Source organism: Triturus cristatus, chromosome 11 (genome assembly GCF_964204655.1).
Source record: "Triturus cristatus chromosome 11, aTriCri1.1, whole genome shotgun sequence".
Classification (NCBI taxonomy): domain Eukaryota; kingdom Metazoa; phylum Chordata; class Amphibia; order Caudata; family Salamandridae; genus Triturus; species Triturus cristatus.
Genome location: NC_140594.1, coordinates 633793292 through 633815757, shown reverse-complemented (window position 1 = coordinate 633815757; position 22466 = coordinate 633793292). Strand labels below are relative to the sequence as shown.

At 44.9% G+C, this 22466-nt stretch overlaps 1 long non-coding RNA gene across 1 annotated transcript in view; it reads left to right on the top strand.

Annotated features, from left to right (window-relative positions):
* Window positions 1-8182: 8182 nt before the first annotated feature.
* The window catches only part of LOC146785208 (uncharacterized), an 86805-nt gene continuing 72521 nt past the window's right edge, over window positions 8183-22466 (top strand). The window contains exon 1 of the long non-coding RNA XR_014970586.1: window positions 8183-8694. This is a non-coding gene — a long non-coding RNA (uncharacterized LOC146785208). The remainder of the gene's footprint in view (window positions 8695-22466) is intronic.

Below are 22466 nucleotides of genomic sequence, written 5' to 3'. Positions count from 1 at the left end.
GCAAAATACCCCATCTGTGATACCTGAGACCTTTTTCCAAGTGGTGTAAGTGACCACAAGAACACTGTTTTGGGATGGAGGTCCCTCCAGAATAGCCTTGTAGACCTTAATGTGTGGGGCCCTATGGCGGGGGTATGTCCCTACCTAATCTGAAACTGTACTACTGGGAGGTGCAGCTGCTACTAATTAATGAATGAGCTTATCCAGACCACTATGATCTGGCCTTTATAGCAGACAGGAGAACGCTACTAGCCAGGGGATACTTGAAGGCTCTATACGGCAAGAGGGAGAGACAATCAAGGATGGCGCCCATGGCAGTAGTGGTGCAAACCTGGCAGTCGGCAACTAAGGTGATAGGTTGGGCAGGGAAAGTTACCATGGAAACGTCACTTTGGGACGCTGACTCCCTGGCAGAGGTGTGGACCTTGGGGGACTACCCTCAGTGTGATCTGACAGGGATAACTAAATTGGGGACCTATGGGTGGTGTCAGGGATGGTCTCTTTTGAAGATCTACAGGAACAATATGAAATGGCAGATTACCAGAGGTTCCGATATCTGAAGATTAGACACGCACTGATCAAATGTCTTGATCATCTTAACGTGATAGAGGAAGAACTTTCCCACCAGAATTAGGCTGCTGGCTGCACCACTCCATAGTCATACAATAGTGCTTAAACTATGCCACTCTATTTAGGAACTGCAGGGAACTGCTGCACAAGTTGAAGGCTAGATGGGAGTGGGACCTTGGGGTAGTAGAAGATAAGGACTGGGAGCAGGCATGTAGGCTTCTGCCTAGTACAACTCAAGAGACTGTACAGGGCGTACTATACACGGGCACGACTCCGTGCCATGTGTAAGATCCCCGATGACAAATGCCTGAGCAGGTGTGGGATGACAGGGACTTTGGTACATACTCTGTGGGAGTGTCCGAAATTGGGACCATACTGGTAGACAATTCAGGGGCTTGTGGAGCAAGTGATAAGACGTCTGGTGGTCCTATCTGCACAGCTGGTATGCCTTGGGGTACGGGAAGAAGAGACATTACAGAGATTCTCACTCCTTTTCAGTAATATAGCACTGACGGTGGCCAGCAGAGACATCGTACAGGCATGGGGCTCGGAAACTGTGCCGAGCACAACTCAGTGAGTGTAGAATATGGACTGGTGCATGCTGGCAAAACAAGTGGGTTATCAGGCACAGGATGCCTGAAGAAATTTGACAAAGTGTGTGGCCAATGGTTAGTAGCTGACAGAGCATGAACTTTAAGGGAGGGTCAGGTGGGTACCTGGGTGGCAGAGCACAGGGTTCCTGGAGTGAAAGCCAACGAGGTGAACGGGCGTACGCTTGGACCGACATGGAAATAGACATTGGCTCTTCACTGACTCTTGCCTCTGTCTATGGCCTCACCGGTGCTATCATGTTCTTTAATGCTAGAATGGTATTATTGGCACTGTTGTCTCTTTCTAACAATGGAAAATAATACAATGTTTCTAAAAAAGGTTTATCGTCACGGGTATAAGAAAAGTAGGTCCAGTCATCTCAGATCTTCCGAAAGCAGGGCAGACCTTTTCTGAATCTTAAGGTCCAACAGTGTTAGGAGGTGGGTGCTGGAGATGCCACATTTTTGCCCAATGCCAGCCTGTGGTTGGGAGAAACTCCTGGCTGCTCCTTAACCAATGAGGTAAAAGTTCCCAAGGATGACCCTACCCACTTTTGCAGCACTTCTTGTGTGTTTAACTGTAAACTATCCCACAGTGCCCCTCTCTCCTTAAATCCGACATGGTAGAACCTTCCTTCTCCTAGCTAGAGCTCCCTGCACCCACCAGGAGCTGTGGCTATGGAAATGACAGCCCCTCCTCTGTTGTCACTCTAAACCAGTTCTGGGGTAGCTCGCTCCCACCCTGGCATTGGTGCCAGTCTGACTAGGAGGACAATAAAGGGGGCAGGTGCTGATTTGTGCTACAGAGGGAGGGGGGGGGGCTCCTTGAAATTAATCAAGGTGCTGGGCACAGCCTCAAGGCCATCCTGTCAAGGGAAGGACAACATCTTCCCAGACGCAAGGCCTTTTGTCCTTGTCCTGTGAGCAGTTTGCACCCCACCAAAGGGGAGCCATCAGCTGCCAGTAGAGATACTTGAAGAAAGTCCTTAGAGGCTTTAGGCAGGAAAGTGGCAACTTTTTAAAGTGTACTTTGCTCAATAGTTAGATGAATCTTTCTTTCCCATTACATTGACTTTTCTTTAACTATTAAAAAGAGCCTTTGAAATATTTTCCTAGCTGATACCAACTTGAATTGAGCCTTATAAGGTGTAATAATGTAATCCAGTGTTTTCATGTGGAAGCAGCCTGCCTTGCTACAGTGATAATAGCTTTTAGCCTTTTCACTGTAAAGACACAGGGAACATTAAACCTTTACACGTTCCACATTTAAATCCCACACATTCCGCTTTATGAGCACTACGGTCTAGCTTAGGGGTGACTTATTTATATTTAAAAGGGAGGTTTAGGCCTGTCTAAAAGATTTATTGTGTCAGGTTGGAATGTCTGTTTTAAACTGCACTGCCAGACTATAAAGGTAGGCCTGCGTTTGGGTTTGTTTTGTCACTTCACTGGGTGGCACAATGGTGCTGCAGCCCATGGGTGACATTTAACTTACAGGCCCTGTGTACACTCTGAACCATACACTAGGCACATATAGGAAAGTGGGATGTGCAAGCCAGGTGGATACCAATTTCACCATGTTTAAAGCTGGAGCAGTGGTGGAGTACACAGAGTTATATGGCCGCCAATATAGTCAATGCAAAAATATCTGGGGGAACGTCATGCAAAAGATAGTCATTTCCAACACCCTCCATTTTAATATATATGAAAATATTATACTTTTATCATGTATAATCTTTTGAGATTTTGACAATTCATTGCCTCACTATTACCACAATCACCACAACCACATTTAGTGTGACCATCACATCCCATTTCATTATGGATACTGTTTCCAGACTGGGCTTTTGTGTGGCAACCTACTGCATTCTGGTATTGTAGGATTGGTTTGCATCCATCCCATAATTAGACTAATCTACCTTGTAGCAATTATCTGTAGGTGAAAACCCTTGTATAGAAAACAGTGTCTATAATAATCTGGAGTGAGGTGGTTACCCCAACCACCACTATCACCATCATCACCATCACTATCAATGTTACAATTTTCACAACCACCACTACTGTCAACACCATCCCTACTACCACTACTACATCTAACACTGCCAGTACCATATAACCAACATTATCTCCAATAACGTCAACATCAGCACTACTACAAGAGTCAACTTCACTACTATAATCACCATGCAGAGTACTGAGAGGACTGCTGTGCAGCCAGTGCTGATGTCTGCCTGACAGCCAGGTTCCCTGGAGTGGTCGGACATCACCTTAATCCACCACTTGCTGCAAGAGCTGATTACCTGTTCTGAAATGCCTAGAAGTCATCCTGCTAGCTGAGATAAGGAAGGGTCCTGCTATCCCTGGTTGTGAAGTGACGCGGTACAGCGTGACCCCAGTGCAGTCGGTCTATGTAGGTAGACCATAGAGAGTGATCTGCGTGCTGTGGGGGCCAGGACCCCACGCTCCCTTGTGCGATTCCTGGCAGGAATCGTGAAGATCTTTTTGTAGCCAGATCTGCTCTGCCCAATCTAAAGATTGCAATGTGATCAGAGCATCTGTAGTGAATCTGAGAAACACATCATGACCTGAGACACTGTGTCCAATCTTAGAGTTGCTGCACAATCTGAGCCACTGTAAACTATGTCCAAGCTGTAAAATGGTGGTACACACTCTGCCATTGTACCCGACTTGTGAATCAGAGGCGTGACCCAAAGTCCCTGCACCTACCTCTGTCTCATAGTTTCACATAATCGCAGTTTAGCCTAGGCCGCGGTATGTCGGAATCCTTTGTCAAACACCGCAATTCAAGAGATAAACTGGAGTATTACACATGTAGCTATACAGGGTTTTGCATACTCCTGCTGAGGTCCAAAGTGCTTTCTCAATTGCTCAGCAAGTACACATCCCGGGGCAGATTTACAAACATTTTGCACTGTTTGCCTGTCAAAAGGGACGCAAACGAGCAAATTGTTTTGTTATATATTTTGCGCTAGAAAGTTGCCTAAAAGTAACGCAAAGAATTGTGAAGAGCTGCTTTGCCTTAATTAGTGTCATGGAGGCGTTACATAGGTGGTACTTGGGTGTTCCCATGCAACCACCCGTGCTTTGTGACACAAAACCCTATCTGTTAAAAATATGAGTCAGGGTTTTGGTCAAAAAATGAAGGTCACTTGAACACAGGTCTTAAAAGGAGAAATGTTTTCATTTCTCCTTTCTTTCCTGACATTGCATTTGTGCTTCATTGTACACCACACATAAAAAGTAGAAAAAGTTTTTAAAACTGTCTATGAACAGTATTTTGTACTGGGAATCAACCTTTACAGCATAAATCCTTTGCTAGCCTCTTGCACACACCCTTACACAATGTCACAAAGTTGTATGTGTGGAGCTCAGCAGAAAAATTCTACCCTGGCACTAGGGAGAGGATAGGGTCCCATCTCTGTAGATATGGTGTTCTCCTGCACGCTCCTTCTCTCACAACGTAGCATTTTTGGCTGCTGTTTTACATGAAAATATAGTAAATCTGGCCCTCTGCTTTTATAATTTATATGGAGCTCTGTAGGCCTGGCAAAAATTTAGGAGCTCTCCAATTTTCTGCCAGCTTCCTGGGTTTATAATCTTCCACTTCAAAGATCTACGGTATTATTACTGACCTTAGGGAGCAGAAACTTGTGAAGATAGGTGTGCACCCTTAGGCACTGTCAAGAACAAACAACTATTACATTGGAGAAGAAGAAGTTAGCACAATCCACAGAGCCCTATTGCATTACTCCTAAAGCTGCCCTTTATTCCTCACAAGTGGAGTAAAGTGTGGTAGGACTATTAGCTTAGACAATGTGCAGTCACGGCACATAGAGTGACGCCATTCGAAAGGATTTCACATCACAGTAGGTGGTTTCTTAACATTAAATCCCTCACTTTTTTGGAAATATGATTCCTGTTTTTTTAACGTAGTAGTTGTGAACTTTCATCACCACAGTAATGCCTAATTGTATTGGTGCTGTAGGCGTGCCAATTTGCTCCATACTGGGTGACAGTCTCCCTACTTGCATAGTAAAGTCGATAACATTCACCGAAGTATCCTTGGAGTTGATCCGATTTTCCCCAAATTGTTTGTTAACACATACGTTTCTAAGAAGGCGATAAAGCTTTTCCTAAGATGAATTAAAAAAAATTACGTAGGGTCTGATGTATAAATGGTCAATGACAAAACAGAAATGTGCTCCTTCTTTGTTTGGAATACAATGGGAAATGTGATCAAAAATGCTTATTTGTACATTATAGTTTTTTTGTTTTTCCAGGGAGAAAATATTTTATCTCAAGTAGAAACCCCACCTACTCCACCCTGTTAAATATGGGGATATTGCCTACCTATTGCCACCATTAAGAAGAACTTATTCATGCCCTTGATCGTAGAAAATGTGTGTTTCCAGGGGGGCGGGGGCTACTTTCTCAAAGGGTCTGCCTGTGAATAATCACCCAACCTGACCCTAACCCTAAGGTTGCCGTGTTAAAAATCACACAATAAGTCCTGAATGTCCATATTCACAAATGTCACTTGGGGGTAGAATTTCACCACTCTGGATTCTAAGAATGAAAATTTGGAAATTATTCCCACAAATGGAATTTTTGTGCATCTGAGCTGGACCTAGGTGTGCCATAACATTTAAGATTCTGTTATTGTGTTTACAGCTTCCCAACCACTAAATTCCTGGTAGTCCATGCCAAGAATAAATTGTATGCCTTTCCAGTGTATAAAAATACTTTTAAAATGTATGTAAACCACTGCTTAGTTTGAGCCACTGGTTGCAGGTGGGGCCCACTGATATCTATTTTTGAGGGCCAGGTCTTATTCATTATCAGACTTTGACCCAGAACAAGAGAGAAAAATCTCAAAAAAGGGAGAACAAAGGAGGAAATAAAAGATGGAAAACTGTCACAAAGCAGGGATGCAATAGATCTTGCAACATTGGGCATTAAGTGTAGGATGGCAGATGAGAAAAGCTTGATGTGGAATAAAGACACATTGCCTTTGTATTCGACATTCCTGATATTCGCTGAGGGCTCAGTTTCTAAGCAGAATGTTGGGTCCCTGCATGTATTCTTTTACAAACTAAGCACTGATGTAAACACCCTCAAACTTAGGGGGTATGTTGGCTTACACCTTCGTTTACCAACAGGATCACTGTTGACTGCCCTTACACCTTTCTCCTAATCCTAATTTTGCGGTTGCAAAAATTTCAGTCATCGTTCCCAAACGCCTTTTACAAGGGTAGGAATTTACCCCTGCAGATTGATTCCTGTGCACACTATGGGCCTCATTCACGAGGCCTTGGCAGCATTTTTGTGCTGCAAGAACGTTACTTTTTTGATGCTCCGGTGGCGCAATGTGCTGCAGCATATGTACAAGGGCACCCAAAGCCATTTTACGTAGCTTTTTTGATGGCCTTGTAAATATGTGACCCTTTCACACAGAGCACTGCGGGAAAGGGGCATTCCATGGCTGCTGCTGTGGGTGTTCCCACGCAACACCCATTGAATCTGAAGCACTCCCAGATTTACGAGGAATCTTGGGCCCGATTCACAGAACTAACTTAAGACAAAATCCTAAAATTACTACCATTTTCGTATTCACAGTAGGCTCTTACTCATTTTGGTATTCACAGAAGGCACTTACTCATTTCGGTATTCACAGAAGTTAGGACTCCTAACTTTAGGACTCCTAAATGCCTTCTGTGAATACCAAAAGTCTTAAAATTAGGATTTTTCTCAGTTTAGTAGTCCTAAAGTTAGAACTCCTAACTTTAAGACTCCTAAATGCCTTCTGTGAATACCGAAAGTCTTAAAATTAGGATTTTTCTCAGTTTAGGAGTCCTAAAGATAGGACTCCTAACTTTACTACTACTAAACTGAGAAAATTCCTAATTTTAAGACTTTCGGTATTCACAGAAAGCATTTAGGAGTCCTAAAGTTAGGACTCCTAACTTTACTACTACTAAACTGAGAAAAATCATAACTTTAAGACTTTCGGTATTCACAGAAGGCATTTAGGAGTCCTAAAGTTAGGACTCCCAACTTCTGTGAATACCGAAATGAGTAAGTGCTTTCTGTGAATACCAAAATGAGTAATTGCCTTCTGTGAATACCAAAATGGTAGTAAGTTTAGGATTTTGTCTTAAGTTAGTTCTGTGAATCGGGCCCATTAAACTTAAGAATGCGTTATATTCCTATGCCTCCCCAGGGGAAACATAGGAATGGCGCAACAACCTTGTGTTTCCCTCTTTCTCTGAGGAAAAGGCCATCAATGATTGTTTTTTTGCAGTAAGGTGTCCCTTCCTGTACAGAAACAATCATGCCCGCAACGCAGGCACCCTTGGAACATGACACAACACTGCTGCTGTTTGTGTGCCGGAGCAGGGGAGAAGGACAGGAATGCGCGCAATGGCGCAATCCTGTTCTTTTCTTTTGACGCACCGCAGCACAGCAGGAGGACCTGCTGCACTGCAGTGTGTCAAAACTTTGTAAATGAGGTCCTTACCTTGCGTCAAAAGTTTGTAAATGAAACGCCACAGAAACACCCATGGAACGCCCCTTTCATGCAGTGTTGTGTGTGAAAAGGGCACATATTTACAAGATCATGAAAAGCCACGTAAAGTGGCTTTGCGTGGCCTTGTAAATAAGCTGCGGCACTTTGCACCACCAGAGCGTCAAAAAAGTGCTGCTAGGGCCTCGTAAATGAGGCCCATATATTGGATCTACACACACAAAGAAATTGGGAAAGGACCTCCTAGCAATGAAGTGGTTGCTTTCTAATATTTCTGCACATACCTATGGGTAGATTGATTCATTTCTTAAACCAGGTTCTCATTTTCCACAATTGGTCTTTCCAAATTCAACTGACTAATGCTAAATTGTTGATTATTTTATCATTTGCTTTTTTTTCATCTCATTTTGTTATATTTTTAGACCGTGCTCGGGGTGCCTGGGAACGAGCTGAAACTGATAGGCTACTTTGAGTAAATATAGCACAGCTCATAAGACGAGTCTAGGGGGCCGCACCACTGTTGTCATTATCTGTAGCAGCTGAATAACAGTGGAGCTGAGTTGCTGCGCATTTATATAGATTTATGTTCAGTTAAGTAACAGTCGAGCTGAGTTGCTACGCATTTTATAGATTTATTTCCAGGCAATGTTACAGCTTTGTAGGGTGGCAGACTGTTTACTAATCAGCAACGCCAAGTCAGCCTGCAATGAAGAACTGCTCACGCGGGAGGGGGTCACCTTTTGTATTAATGTTTCCAAAAAGCAGCCGTTTCCCAGTCTTGACATAGGAAAATTGCGGATTCCCGTCGCTGACGACCCTTCAGAAAACCTGTGTGAATATTTTGACGAATGTTTTAAAACAGTCGACAGAGCGCAGGCTATGGGAGGGTCGTGCCTGGTGTACTGCAAGAACGGCCGGAGCAGATCTGCGACAATCTGCACCGCTTACCTGATGCAGCGAGGACATCTTACACTCGAGGAAGCGTTTCAGGTACCTTTAAACCATTTTTACTGACCTGTTATTTAAAGTGAAGGTGGTAAAATGTGCATTATGCTACTCCCTTGCATTTGTGATGCATCATGAACTACACACATATGATTCCGTTGAATTTCCAACCAAGGAAAACCAATCTTCGGGGCATCAGAATTAAGTCTTTGCTTCATGGTGCAAGTTTGCCCATAATTGTCACATGTTCAAAAATATAAAACTCTTACCTCAGTCATTCTTTATAGTTCATTCGTTTCTGTTCCATTTTAGCTTGAAAATATGTTTCCCTAATGCTTACATCAAAGGGACCTTATAAAGTTCAGTACTCTGGTGAATGGCCTACAGAATAAAAGGCTTATTATTTAAAATAGAGGTTTTACAATTTTTATTATTATTATGTATTTTTTTATTATTATCATTATCATCATCATAGTCCTGATTACGGAGCTTGGTTGGCACGTGTGGCCCGAGGTAGATCTTGATCGTGTGGACATCTTAAGCAGTTGGTGCCTCTGGGCTGATCAGGGCTTTCATCTTGGCAACAGTGTTCCAACCACAACATCGGCAGCACCAGTCTCTCAGTCACATGGTTCATGGACTGTCTTACCCAACACTTGCCACTTGTTAGATGTCTTGATGCAGCTCATGGTCAGATCCACTCAGGGAGAGCGGGGACTCTACCACAGGCAAGCTTCTAGGCTCTAGGCATACCCTCAGCTCCTCCACTAAAATGGTCAGATGTTGTCCCCTCTCCTCTGTAAAACTGGCTAGCTGACAGACACCAGTCCTGGGACTCAGAGTATGTGTTTGAGTACTCTTCCCAGTCCTCTCTTCCTCGGCTATGAGGATCTTGGAAATGGAACAAAGTGGGGATGCGGATCTGCCAGCTAAGGTTTCAGAAAGTGTTTGGCTTGGTTCTTTTTCACATGCCAATTTTTGACTGTTGCTCAGGCTCAGACTTTGTGCAATGTGATGGCTCTGACAGCAGGTAGCAGTGATGCTGGCTCCAAACAAGTGTATTCAAAACAAGGGCACAATGAAGTGCAAGATCTCTGCACCTGGCTATCATTAGCCCACCTAAAGCAGTAATCAGAGACAGGCGGAGGGCAGACACTGCCTAGAAACTTCCTCAACTTGAACAACTGAACCTGCAGTCCTAATCTACACCCCTATCACCTACCAAATGGCAGTGCGATAGATCTAATCAGCATCCCTTTGCTAACAAGGCCTTTGTTAATTTTCTAAGTGGAGCCTTGTCTCCATAGTATTTTACATCAGTGTCTGGGTTTTCACCCACATGAATGCACTCAATACACATCCACTGTCTGGGGAACTAGTATACACCCTGCATCCTGTCCCATGTTAAAAAAGGGTCCATCTAAAGTGGATTCTACAAGTCCTGGTATTGATACTCTCAGCACACCAGTGTGCTACTACCCTACTTGTGCCACACACCCCCTGCACACACACACGCTCTCTCAACACCCACACCAGTGGTTAATTTGAGCCGGTGGTCTCTGGTGCTCAGCACCGGAACTTAATTGGCAACACCAGTGTAGTGTTGTGTGAGTTAGCAATGACAGAACCCTTTTGGCTCCTGATGGACTCCGTAGAACTGTGATGTAAGCGTTACAGCAAAGTGAAGTGAATGCAGGTTTAGAATGTTGAGTTCACGATTACACACAGATGAATAAAGACATGTTATACAAAGCTCAGTGCGTGGCATAGTCATCAGCCAGTACCCAGGCTGGGGAGGACACTACAACTGGTGACAAGATAGGGGATAAGTAACCTGAAAATCGACAGTGCTCTCCCAGAGAGTTTGCCATGGTCCAGCAAACTGCTCATGCATCCCATGTGTGCCTCCGTCGGAGTGCCGAATAGACGCTTGACATATGTGGAGTCAAAGCGCAACTACAGCCTGTTTAAAGCATTTGAAGATAGCGAAAGCTTCATTGAGAAGCCTAAACATCATTGGCCAAGAACCTGCTGGGAAGGCCGTAAACAGAGGTACCACGCTACTACACAAGCTAAAGCTATACACCATATGAAGTGATAACGCTAAAGGCGAATACAACCAGGTTTTGAAAGAGCAGCAAATAGCGACAGCCAATTGCAAGATAACTCTGCAATAAGAAGAGCTGCGAGGCAACCAGGTGCCAAACAGTACACATAGACACCTAAAGGCAAAGCGATTCAGATACAAGAAATGGTTGTCTGCTTACCAGGAAGTAGTAAAGAGAGTCATTATACCAAAGCGATCGGAAGAGTGTCCCCAGAAGAAGTGCCCGGGATTGTGTTTACAGAGCCATCCATACCCAAATCAGCACACCAATACAGCTGCTGAGTGGGGCTCAGAGTAACTCCAGAGGTTTTCGAAGATCAGAAAGCAGACAGTGGTGATCAGAAGAGTGAAATGTTGTTTTCCCAATAGACACCAAGAAGGAGGCCACCATTCCTGCAATTATCAAAGATGAGGCAGAGGCCAGCACATTGCAGGGCCTCAGAAATGGTTTTCATATACAGGATCACCAAGCAGCATCGGGAAGAACACTAATTTCTACACCGGTAAGTTCCACAAATGATTATAATGCTGCTGACTTTCTGAAACTGCCACCACCATTCAATACCACCAAAAAAGCTGAATATTGGCATCAGATGGACTGCTTGGGTTGAGACATTTGATGATTCCAATGATGCACTAGAAGAAACAGATAACAAGTATCAAATAGTTTAAGAATCTAGCTGGTGAAGGTGTAAAATGAGTCATAAAGAAAATGCAGTGAGTTGACGAGATTACATACCGTCAAATCAAAGAAGCCTTGAATCTCAAATTCAATCCAATACTAAATGTAGATTATTAAAGGTAGATTTGCAGTCAAGAATGACAGAAAGATGGTGAAACCATAGACGAATTTGTTGAGAGACTTGATACACTCATCAAACACTGTAATGTTAATGTATTTAGTGATGAGGAAGCTATATGTCTCAGAGATATTGACATATGCCTGTAAGATTCATTCAGATGACGAATGCTGAGAGAAACACTTAGTCTGGAGCGAGTTCTCATGGCTGCCAGAGCTGAGGAGTGTGCCGATCTGCGAGCGGCTAACATGGAGCCCGGAGGTGCCCAGAGTGAATCAGTCATGAATGTGAAAAGTAAGCCAAAGCACAAGGCAGAGGGACACAGAGTAATGTCTCCATGGAAGAAGAAGTTGTGCTTCAGGTGTAGATTTTCATTTCCACACAAAGGTAAATGTCCCGCCTTTGGACAGGTGTGCAGAGGCTGTGGGAAGGAGAACCATTTTGTAATGGATTGCAAGGCAAAGGGAAAAGTAAGTGCATCACAGTGCGAAGACAAAATGGCCACCGAACGCTTCAGAAGCGGCCCTCCATTCACGCCCACAAGACCAATTGAGCAAAATCAACACCAAATAAAGTCGATCGCTTTTCCGCCTACATTGCTGCATTACCAGATTTCTTGCCACAAAGGGACTCAGTGTCCCAGAGTACACTGTCGCCAAGGAGGAGGGAGAGTCAGCCTGCACACCCGAGCCGCACGCGCTAAAAAGTGCTGAATGCCTCCCACGGCGCGGAACGGGCCCGGCAAAGCCCGGTCCAAGGGCTGGCCCATCTGCACCCATCAGAGCCCGGAGGAGGCTGGGCTGGGCCACCCCTTTTGGTTCTGGGACTCGCTGGTAGGAGCCTGGGGTGATTGTGTGGATTTCTGGGGACAAGTCTTAGGGAAGGTACTGCTAGAGGAGCATCGTGGATGATTACTTCCATCTTCAAGCACGGGAAGGTAGGAGGAGCCTTTGTGAACCTTTGAACTCCAGGAAGAGGTATGAGGTTTGTCTGGTTTGACTGTGTTCATATCTTAGTCCTTCTAAGCGTTGTCTGCTGGCTATTTTGTGTAGTTCGCATTTACCCCTGTTTGGGAACTATGGGAAAATGGAAAGGTCTGACGTCAGTACTCCCATGTCCACCAGCTACTACGATGAATTTACTTTCTTAAGAGCAGCTAGGATCATAGACAAGGAAATTGAGCTGGTGGCTCGCCGGCTCTCTCATTCGCCTGTACTCCGCCCTTTTTCCAGCCCATTATGTACATCTAGGGGTAGCTTATCACAGTCTGTCCAGCTTGACCATGGACCCTTATTAACATCAGTAAGATCCCCATCTCAGGGGACGGTGGGAGGTCATGGCCTAGAGGTAGGCCTAGCCATCAACACTGGGCTTGAGTCTACTGGCTCAGTTCTACCAACTAACAGCCCAGGGTGTAACGTCAAGCCTGGGGTTCGAAGGCAGGGGCAGGTATGGGAGAAAAAAGGAAAGGCTCACTGACAGGAGCTGAAGCGAAACGTCCAAGGGCAGAGGGGTCAGGACAATGCGTCAGCAAACCGCAACCACTGTCCAAGAATGATATGGAGGCTATGATGGTTGGATGGATGGGCTCCTTGATGATAAACATAGAACGCAAATTAGACCCTATTAGGCAACGTTTTGTCACAATTGAGCAGGAGCTTACAAGGATTTGCCAATTTAAGCCAGCTGGGAACATTGATCCTCCTGGGGGCGCTTTAACTGGTCCCCGATCAGCAAGCGATACAACTGGTGAGCAAGGTCCAAGTGGGTAAATGCCACCGTTAATACCTGTGCAAAGTAGCGTCAACCTTCCTCCCCGGCCCCTGGTGGCATCAAACTCCGGGGTAGTGGACCTTTTGGGCAGAGGTGGGGCATCAAAATCACAGTGCCCCACAGCCTGTCGTGGTCCAGCCAAATCCACAATGGGAGAGCCAGCGAGAGGAGGGGGGCCATCACAGAGGCCCGTGCAGCAGACCCCATGGGGGAGAGATCGAGGCAGAAGCTACCATCCCTACATCTTCCACCAGAATCTTCACCATATGTAGTAGTACTTGGAAATGTCCCGGTGCTCCCCCCGGGTGCCGTCGAAGAATTTGACCAACTCAAGAACAAGGTTCTGCACTGGTTGGATCGTAACACCGCCCTTGGACTAAGGTTGGAGGAATTTATAAACATGGTGGGAAGAGTTTCCTGGGTTGGGAGGTCTACAAAAAAACTTGGCAGGAGACTGTGTAATTGGTAACTTTAACAGACCCCATCTAGTAGAGAGAATTTTACATGCAGTGTCACAGAATAACTGATGTGGGGTTGTCTAGTCTATTATGGCCTTCCCCCTGGGGCATTTTTATAGATCTTTCAGCCGTGCATTGACGCCTAACAGGGTGGGCTCATGGAGGCTTCCGGTTTATCCCAGTCATCCCCAGCTGGATCAGCAGATGGTAACTCTAGACATACCCCATTCTAACTCTTTTACACCTTTGGAAACCCTGGACTCCTGTGACTGAATTATTTGTAAAGACCCCATAGAGGTAGCATCACCCGACCGTATGAAAACAGGGCCTCTCCCTATAGATCAAGGGGATGTTAAGGTTTGTAAATTTATATTCTAGAATGTTGCCAGACTAGCAAGCAAGTTCATGAATCCCGGATGGATCACTTTTATGAAAGGATTTATGTGATTTGCCTCCAGGAGACGTGGCCTAACACTAATAGTTTTTTTCTAGAGGGATTTAAGACCTTCTGTGTACCAGCCACTCCTTCACGGGCGGGAAGATCTAAGGGTGGGCTGATAATTCATGTCTCCTTGGATGTACAGTGTCTCTTGAAGGATTTACCAACTGATAAACCTTGTTTGCAAGCTTTATCTAATTCCCAGGGGTTTGTCAATTTGTTGCTGATGAACTTTTATAATGCCAATCCCGCTTTTCCAGATGTCTGCAACATCTCCAGGATGGGATCTTTTTTTAAGAAAAGTGACTGTTAAGGCTCCTCTGAATGGTTACCTCATGTGGGTACCCAACTACAGGAATTTTAACTGATATGGGATGCCCACAGATGGTGGGTATGCATGTTGAACATACCTTGCAGGGAGACACTCTTAATTCCCTAGTTGATGAGTTTGAGCTAACTCTGTCACAGGGAGGGGGAGTGCAACATTCATAGATTTTATTTTTGTTTCCAGCCCTTTCTTCAAATCTCTTCTGGATTTTTTGTCAAAGATAGTATTTTCAGTGATTACAACCCGCTGCGTATCTCGACCACATGGCCAAGACTTGGGAAATCCCGAATTTCAGTACCCAGGGGGACACTAAGGGTAACAGATCATGGTAGAAGGCTAAGGTGGGCACAGATAACCGCAGACTCTTTTTATGAGTCCCTTCTAGCTAAGCGCAAGAGGGAAATTGATATGTGTACAACTGGGTGTGAAGAGGCAGGGGCTGTACAGGAAGCATTCTCAGCCACCCCACGCTCAGTTGGACATCTGCTTAAGGCACCACCCATGTCTTTGAAGGATCGAGCCATGAGATGGTTTGATCACGATTGTTCCCGTGCAGCTAGGAACCTGAGGGGGGCACTAGGCACCAAACCAAGGGATCGTGCTTTGGTAAAAGAGTGTAGAGGGATATACAAAGCGGAACTAGCGAGGCGCAAGGCCGAGTTAAAGGAGGAGGCTCACATAGGCCTGTACCTTGAAAAATAGGAACGAGTTTTGGAGTATTGCCAACTGTCCTTTTCTGTCAAGAGGAAACACACAGGCTCTTGACGCACATATTACAGAAGAGGAATGGGTTGGTTATTTCCAGAGAAAAACAAGTAATATGCTGTTCCTGATAGGTTAAAACTGAGTCAGTTAAGGGGATCTAGAATTACTCAGCCATGAATGGTTCAGAGGTGGAAATCCATTTTATTGGAATTTAGAGCCCTCACACACCCAGATGGGTGTCATGCTTCATCTTCAGGCTGCTCCTCGTTGGGTCAACGCTGCAATACCCAATGGGCTCCCAATGAGGGGCACTTTCGCGGAGATCTTTTTTCCAATAGTCGTTTGGTGCCGTATACTATCCAACACTTACCCTACTGTTGCACCCCCTGGAGTTAGAATAGTAATTTTTACCCCTATACTATCCAACACTTACCCTACTGTTGCACCCCCTGGAGTTAGAATAGTAATTTTTACCCCTATACTATCCAACACTTACCCTACTGTTGCACCACCTGGAGTTAGAATAGTAATTTTTACCCCTATACTATCCAATACTTACCTTAAATGCAATTTAATATTATGCGTTGTAATGGTATGCGTTGTAAAGGTAGTATGCGATGTAATGGAATGCGTTGTAAAGGTAGTTTTTAAAAATGCGTTGTAGTGTCATGCTATGTAATGGAATGCGTTGTAGTGGATGTTGCGTTGTAAAAAATGCGTTGTAAGTGCATGCGTTGTAAAAGTGTGCGTTGTAACGACATACATCCCCCATTCATGTACACTCAAGGAATGGCGTCAAGTGCCCGTTTACTCAGTTTCAGCACAGCTGCTGATATGGAACTGATATCAGTGAACGATTTCATGAATGCTCATCACGAAATAGTAAGTCAATTCTCTTAGTTGTTTCATGGGTTAGGAAAGCATAAGAATATGAAAGTACAGTTAGACATTAATGAGGACGTCCCATCCTATTGCTCAAAGTCACAGGTGCCCTGCATTTCATTTACAGCAAGCTGTCGAAAAAGAACTTGAATAGTTGCTTAAACATAATATAATTGAAGGTTCCACTTGTCCAACACTATGGGTTTCTTGCATAGTGATAGCGCCTAAAGAGGACAGTGAAGGAGCTGTATGCATCTGTGTTGACATGCGTCAAGCAAACAAGGCAGTTGAACGAGAACGACATCCAGGTCCACACATTGTTGACATGATAACACTATTGAATGGTGCAAAGGACTCCTCTCGCCTTGATTTGAATAAAGGATATCATCAGTTGGAACTCGAAGATAGTTGCAGGAACATTACAAACTTTTCTACACATATTGGTCTGTTCCGATACAAAAGGTTAAGTTTCGGTGTGTCATCAGCTGCAGAGCTGTTTCAAGATGTCATTCGATGTATCATACAGCCTGTCATGAATGCGTTTAATTATAGTGATGACATATTGGTTTTTGGAGCTACACAGAAGGAGCACGATAAAGCACTCACGTAAGTGTGTCATTTACTTGCAGATGCAGATTTGACTGAATGCTGATAAATGTGAGTTCCATATGACAAAGCTAAAATTCATAAACCCTACCTTTTCTGATGGGGGCATGACACCCGATCCAGCTAAAGTGCAAGCGTTGTCCACTGCCAGTCCCCCACAAGATGTTTTCATGTTACATTTATTCCTTGGCATGACCAGCTACTGTTCTAGATATATACAAGACTTTGCCACCCTAAGTGCTCAGTTGAGAGACTTGACAAAAAAGAATGTTTTATTTCATTGATCACAGGAATACGAGCAAAGGTTCAAGAAGATCAAACAAGCTATCAAGAACGCTATTGAAATGGCATACTTTGATCCAAAGCTTCATGCAGAGGTTGTTGTTGACGCTATCCCAGTTGGGTTAGGCACAATCCTTGCACGGCACAGTGGACACCCAAATGCTCAAAGACATATTGTGGCATATGCAAGCAGAAGTTTGTCCCAAACTGAACGTGCTTATTCACAACCTTAGAAAGAAAGTTTAGCAGTAGGGTGGGCTTGTGACAATTTCCACGTATTACCAATAGGGCACATTTTCCATGATTGTGCCATGGCGCACCTTAATACAGGTGAGCTAGGTGCAAACATAGATAGGGTGCCCTATCAGGAAGAATGCACTGCTCTTGGGGCAGTCACAAACTCGCTGTGCCCCCAGGGCAGTGCATTCATGAGAAATACAGAGCAGCAGTTTGAAAGCAGCTCCATGTTTCTCTGTGTATGCGGTAACCCTGCTGTACTTTTAAAAGGGATTAGAGATCCACTTACAAGCAGGTGCAGTGAGCAACTGCACCTGCCCCCAAGAGGATTTTTTGGGGGTTCATGGGACCCCCTGTCATCCCTTTAGAGAGCTGCATTTAGAATACACTCCGAAAGTGTGCCACCATTTTGTGGTGTATTTTCAATGCATCTTTTAAAGGCATGTTTGCCTCTGCGCCCACGTCAGTAATATGGCATGGCAGCAAAGCAATTACCACAATTGCATGAGACCATGCCCCCATGCAAATGAGGGGACACCCTCTAATGATAGTGCTGGCGCCCCCGGGTCACTTGTGTAGTACAGCAGGTGGTGTTCCACAAGCATCATTACTAAGGCCAACTTCCTTCAACAATTACATAGTACCCCCTGACAAAGCTCATATGATCCTTCGGCTTTTTTTTTTTAACCTATGCTAATAATGCTCAAAAGATAGTCTATTTTGACCAAAACAGGCCAGAACCACTGTCTGCTTTTCAGAACTGCCTAATTTCAGTAGTTAGTGAATGATTAATACCTTTCTAAAAGATAATTGTAATAAAGTGTCCTCTTTGGCATGGAAACCCTCACTTTTTGCCTGGTATTAGATGCGATTTTGACCAGAAGAGCCCTGGGTTCCTCCTAACCAGGCTCTCAGTGGCAGATGTCTTTCCCAAAAATGAAATGAAAAATTATATTTGTATAGCGCGTAACTACCCGGAGGCCTCGCAGCGCTTTGACTGATTACTGTGGCGGGCTACAGGGTGGGTTAACACGCTTTTGCAAACAGATGAGTTTTCAAAGCTTTTCTGAATGCCATCCGGTTATTATTCTCTCTAAGAGCTAGGGGGAGGGAATTCCAAAGCCTCGCGGCGGTGTGGGAGAAAGAACGGCCGCCCCATCGGGCTTTGTTGATTTTAGTTGTGGTTGCTAGATGCAGTGAACCGGAGCGGAGGGCTCTGGATGGGGCGTAGCGCACGACTAAGGGGAACAGGATGGAAGGGCCTGTTCGGTGGAAGGATTTGTGCACAATGCACATGGCCTTAAACTGTGCTCTAGCAGCCACTGGGAGCCAATGTAGTTCTTTTGGAGCTTTCTTGGCTGACTGCCAACGGGGGATGTTGAACAGTAATCGGGCGGCACAGTTTTGCGTGACTTGGAGCCTGTTGGTCACTGCTGCCGGGGCTCCTAGGTATAAAGCATTTCCATAATCCAGGCGGGAGAGTATCAGGGCCTGAACCATGATTCTCCTCGCCTGGAAAGGAAGCAGAGGGAGCACTTTGCGGAGCATTTTCATTAGCCCGACACACGTGGAGGCCGTTTTAGTGGCCTGGACCGAAAAGTCTAGCGCTTTATCGAGCCAAATTCCAAGGCTGTTTATCTGAGGTTTGGGGGGGGGAGGAGCGCCGAGACATGTGGGCCAGATGGAGGCCAGAGTGGTCGGTGGAGAGTTGCCCAGTAGCATAATCTCCGTCTTCTCCCCATTGAGTTTGAGACAGGAGGATTGCATCCACTTAGCGACAGCCTCTAGACAGGGGCCCAAGGTGTTGGACGACCCCTCAGTGTGGTCCAGGGAGACCACCAGTTGGGTGTCGTCCGCGTAGGTGACAATACGCACACCGAAGGGCTGGACTATCTCTGCTAGAGGTCGCATATAGGCATTAAAAAGTGTGGGGCTTAGGGAGGAGCCCTGGGGAACCCCACAGCTAAGTGGTTGCTTGGGGGAGACTACCTCGCCCTCGAACACCTGGAAGAATCGCTCATCCAGGAAGGAGGTCAGCCATTCCAGGGCCGCGCCCGACACGCCCATGCCTTTCAAACGATGTAATAGTGTGGCATGGTTAACCGTGTCGAACGCGGCACTGAGGTCGAGTAGTATGATGGCTGCTTTTCCTCTCCGGTCCAGCACAGCTCTAGTTTCTTCCATCACTGCTAAGAGGGCAGTTTTGGTTCCGTGCTGAGGGCGGAACCCCGTCTGAGAGGCACATAGCAGATTATTAGATTCTAAATAATCTACTAGGATGTTATTGATGTGCCTCTCAAGCAGTTTGCTCATCCAGGGAAGTGGGGAAATAGGGCGAAAGTTGGCCAAGTTGCTCTGGTCTAAGGTGGACTTTTTCAAGAGGGCTTTAACCATCGCACACTTCCATGGAGCTGGGACGGAGTTAGAGGTGATGGAGGCCTTAAGGACGTCCAGGATGACCGGGCGAATGGCATCAATGACCTTAGTAAGAGTCTACGGAGGTGCTGGGTCTTTGGGAGATCCCGAGGTGACTTTAGGGATCATTCTGTCTAATGTGATGGAATCTAGGAGGGGGAATTTGTCCAGCGAGCAGGAGACAGGGAGGTCAGAATCTGTTGTGGTGGTAGACTCCGTGTCACCACTACCAGCGGTGAATGAGGAATAAATGGCCTGGATCTTCTGGGAGAAGAAAGTGGCTAGGTTGTTACAACGGGTTTGCGCGCCGTCAGATGACAGACGCTCGGGGGGGGGGAATTAGAGATTTGGCTATTTTAAACATTTCTTTAGGGGAATTTACAGCTAGGTTAATTTTGGATTCATAGAATTGGGCTTGGACAGATTTTATTTCATTTTTGTAGAGCTTTGTTGCGGCTCTGTACTCAGCTTTCTTCTTGATGATGGCAAATTTAGGATCCCTGGGACAGGGCTATGCCTACTTCCCACCGGTCATATAGGGGGCATAGAAGAGCCATTTCCTACAATAATAATGAAAAATCTGAAATATTGAGTTTTGGATCCAACTTCAAAATCTTTAACTTGGTGCCCATCGGAATTAGGAGGAATACCGAATCCGAAGTCACTGTTTCACTCTACAGATTGGTAGAATTTCAGCTTGCTGTTTTTATCAGGTACAACTCCTCTAGAAAACCAGTCCCTTTCTTGAGCACATGCCTCACCAATAGGTAGTCCAGGCAACTATCTTGGCACAACTGGACTATGGTAATTCCCTCTATCTAGGGCTCCCAAAATCTGTGATCTATTATTTTATTCAAATTCAAAATCCGTCAGTTCGACTAGGGTCCGATTAAGAGTGCGGTTACTCCATCAGGGCGTCGGAATATCTTACTCCGTCACCCTGATGCAGTAACCACGCTCTAAATCTAGAAATGTTTGCTGCCCCAGAGGACATCTCTTGCATAGTCTAGAACCGCCGTCACAGCAGTTTGTGTCAATGCATTAAAAAGGGTGGTGTACGGCTCTGTCAACTTGATGGAGCCATATGACACACTTTCAATTTCTTTTCTTATTTTCAAAAGAAAATCTAATATTTCTTTTTGAAAATAAAAAAGCAATGACCCCCTCGTCATGGGAGTTTTGGGTGCATTGATATGTTCTTACTTTCACTTACCGGCACATTTTAGAAGGCCTAAGCGAAAGTAAAAATTTGCTATTTGGTCGCCCACTCTAAGTAGGGTGAGTGGACAAGTGGCAAAACCTCAGGCAGCCCTTACTCTGACTGGTTGTCAGATGAGTATGTCAGTGGAAAAGATGGAATAGTCTCCACCGCTGACATGCTGAAGGTCCATCCATATCAAAATGAGGCGAGCACACCTTCAGTACGGCAGAAAGGATACTCCCTCTTCTTTGCAGCAGTGTATTTTTTTCTGCCATACTCAAATCAGAGAATAGATCTTTAATTTACCTAAGCACGCACACATCTCACAAGGTATAGCCTCCATTCATTGTTTGTTGTTTGAAACTATGCACATTACTCATAGCCCTACAATAACCATGGTCCATTTTTCCAACAAGAAATACTCAAGACATTTAAACCTATAAAACGGTCATCTGAAAGAAAACTCATCAAAAGACCACATATTAAGAAATTATAACTTGGAGGATGAGGTTCTCACAGTTAGTGGTCAAAATAAATTCTCTTCCTTTACCTATCAGAAAGATTGAGAATCACCCAGTCCTCTATTACGCACTCAAGACCTCCCTCTTTACCAACTATGCATATGAGTTTACCATAATCCCACAGCACCAGGATACCCTGCTGGGTGAGAGTTTGCACTCCACAAACCCTTCATCATTGTCAAGACTGATTTCATCTGGCTTCACAAGAAAATGAAGTAGAGGGTAATCCTTCAAACATGCAGTGGTAGGCTATTGCTAGGCTGATGTCACTAAAAGTAGTGGGAATCCAACATCTCTTCATTCAGGCAGGCGGTCTGCCTTATTGAAGAAGTAGTCCCAAGCTTTGTCCCAGCAAAGAGTAGGGGTATAGAGAATCCATGCAAGGGCCAAGGAGTTTTTTAAATCATTTTTATTGGGTTTTTTTCTTTCTGTTTTCTTAAATAACACAAAACTGTACAAACAAAATGTTCGAACATACCAAGTGTTTCATTTCAAGGAACAGAGGTATCTGTACCCCATAAACACTCTCTACAGTTAACCTCCATAAAAGTCAGAATTACTGGGTGATAAATAAATGATGTCCTAGTCTAAAGACTTGCACCAATATATCTGGAAATGCTTTTGTAAAGACAGAGACTCTTTACGAAAGTATTCATAAAGTTACACTTGTTTCTTTAAAAAAAATGACAGAGTACAATATAGTTAGCATGTTTTATTCAGTGGCAGCTCCTCCGCAATGGCGGAGGAGTGTCGCCCCACTGGCTCAGAGCCAGCTACTGAAAAATAAAACAATATTTTATTATTAGCGTCAGCGTGTGTAGCGAAGGGACGGGGCCGGGCTATGGGAGGCAGGAAGAATGAAGTGCTATGTGCACTTCTAAGTGTGCATGTCTGTTTGGCCAGCAGTCTTAGGCCGGCCAAACAGACATGCTCACTTGGGTTTCTCTAACCCGGCTGTATTCCACAGCCAGGTGAAGAAACGGCACGGAATTGCTGTGCCTGAGTGGAAAGTTAAACCAGTCTGCTCAGGCCAATCTGGGTGCTAATCTCATAGTATGAGAGC